The following is a 2,603-nucleotide window of genomic DNA, read 5'->3' on the forward strand; positions in this document are numbered from 1 at the left end:
AGGAAAAATAGGAAATTAATAATATGAGTATGCCCTGTCTCTAAACTAAGTGAAACATCTTTATTATTATAATTAATATTTGATTTTGGCACATGTAAGTGCTATTCCTTATCTGAAACTACTTGAAAAGAGTTTCAATTCAATATTAATGTGTTGTAGATATAAGATAATCACTGTAATGCTAACTACAATGTCAGTAGCTCAAATGTACCAGCCAAGCCACAGGAGTCTGTTTGCTCTCGTAAAGATTTACAGTCTGAAAAACCCTATATAAGGCTGCAGTGTGTCATAATTACTCAATGGCAGTGGCAGATTCCTTGTGTAATACTGTAGGATTAACATGGGGCTGCTAACCACAGGTCAGTGCTTCAAACCCACTAACCCCGCACTGGAAACCCTATACAGGGTCTCTATGAGTTGGAACCCACTCAACGGCATTTAAAAACAACATATATTTTCTTCACTGAAATCCCTGTTGTTGTTGTTAAGTGACATTGACTTGGTTCCAACTCATAGTGACCCTGTATAGGGGTTCTGAGGAACAGTTGGTGAGTTTGAACTGCCAACCTTTTGTTTCACAGTTCAGTGCTGATCCTACAGTTCTAGAGGGCAGTAAAATTGGTGAAGGCATTATTAATAAATTTTGTCAAGCTGTGAATTCAAGTTACCTTAATAAGCATGCAAAATGAACCCCAGTGTTGTACAATAAGCACTGGACCACTAGCCCTAACCCACCTTACCCCCTAAATCATGGATCTGAGGTCCCATGCCCATTGACTTATTCCCTCAAGGTATTTGGTTATATCAAATAAGTTTTCATAACTTTACTGTCTTTATGCTACACCATAACCCTGAATATATTTGCAGAAAAGGTAAAAATACATGTAAGAATAGCCTATTAAGCCTACATAGATTGGTTGATATAGTCCCAAACTTCCTCTCCCATGCATTCAGCCTGTGTGTTGATTCAAGCATCCAATCATAGATCACCATTATTGCAGGGTTATGTACAAGTATGTAACAGTATTTACCTCTGCTGCATTTAACTCTTGCAGTCCTTCCTGTGTGTTCCAATGCCTCTGTCCTTTTTATTGACCTATCTCATATTGTATATTGCCTCCTTTTCACCTATGCTAATATGTGCCTACCCTCAAGTTAGTATCCTTCTTTTCCCTCTCACCCTTTGGCATTGTTGAAGAATGTTTCTTCTAGTGTTAAAACATCTACTTAACTTTTTATAGTAGTGGTCTCATACAATATTTGTTTTTGTGTGTGTGTGATTGACTTATTTCACTTAGCATAATTTCCTGCAGGTATAGCCATGCTATGAGAAATTTTACAGTTTCATCATTAATATTTAGCATTGCATAATTTTGTATTGGAGTCCTGGTATGACACTGTAGGAGAAGTAGAGGACTGCTGACCACAAGGCTGGTGGTTCAAATTATGAGCTGTGCATGGGATTCCTATAGAGGTTCACTATGAGTCATAACTGACTTGATAACACTTAAAAACAACAAGTATTACATTGTGTATATGTATCATAGAATGTCCATTCTCCCTTTGATAGATATTTACATTGTTTCAAATTTTTGCTGTTGTCAATAGTCCCGCATACATCTACTCATGTTGTGGTTCTTATACATACCAAGTAGTGAGATTGCTGAATCATATGATATTCCTTCTTTATAACTTTGTAAGAAAGTGCCATACCATTTTCCATAGTGGTTGCACCATTTTGTTGTCCCATAAGCAGAGTATGGCAGAGTCTTGGTGTGGCACTGTGGGTTAATGCACAGGATGCAAAGTCATTTGAACTGCAAGGTTGGCGGTTCAAGCTCATCGCTTGCTTCTCAGAAACCCTATACAGAATAGCTATGAGTCAGAACCAACTCAACGGCACCGAACAACAAGCAGAGTATGAGAATCCTAATCTCTCTACATCTTCACCAGAAATTTACAGTGCATCACTGTAATGACAAATGACCATGAACATTCTTCAGCTATTCCTTACCCATTTATATGCCTTCTTCAGTGCAATGTCTAATCATGTCCTCTGCCTACTTTTAATTGGATAAGTTTTTATTCTTGTTGTTTCGGTATTGAAGTTTTCTATATAAACTTTAGAAATCATTTGTGATCATTAATGTTAAATGTGAACTTGAGTTAGGCAGAATCCTCAAGGATTTGGAAATTATCCCCCAATCACCTGTATGAGAATATCAGCTGTGAGCAGCTAATCAACCGAAAGGAAATTCATTGAGTGTGTGGCCTGCTTCCTATATATCGGACACTCACTCAGTCAAAGTTTGCTGCTTTCTGTCTAATCTGGATCTTGCATCTAGCTTGTTATTCAGACTTAATTCAATGACTTGCTCTATTACCTGCTGATCTTGGGAGCCATCAGCAATCTGCCTTCCTATCTGCTCTACATGTCTACCTGCCTGCTTTCCTGTCTGCCTTCTTAATCTTCCAATCTTGGTTCACCTGAACCATGGACTTAGAACTTACTTACTTCTAGAACTACTTGAGCCATTTTCTACATGTAAACTTCTCTCTCTCTCTCTCTCTCTCTCTCTCTCTCTCTCTCTCATATGTCATAT

This window comes from Chrysochloris asiatica, unplaced genomic scaffold (genome assembly GCF_000296735.1).
Source record: "Chrysochloris asiatica unplaced genomic scaffold, ChrAsi1.0 scaffold00120, whole genome shotgun sequence".
Lineage (NCBI taxonomy): Eukaryota > Metazoa > Chordata > Mammalia > Afrosoricida > Chrysochloridae > Chrysochloris > Chrysochloris asiatica.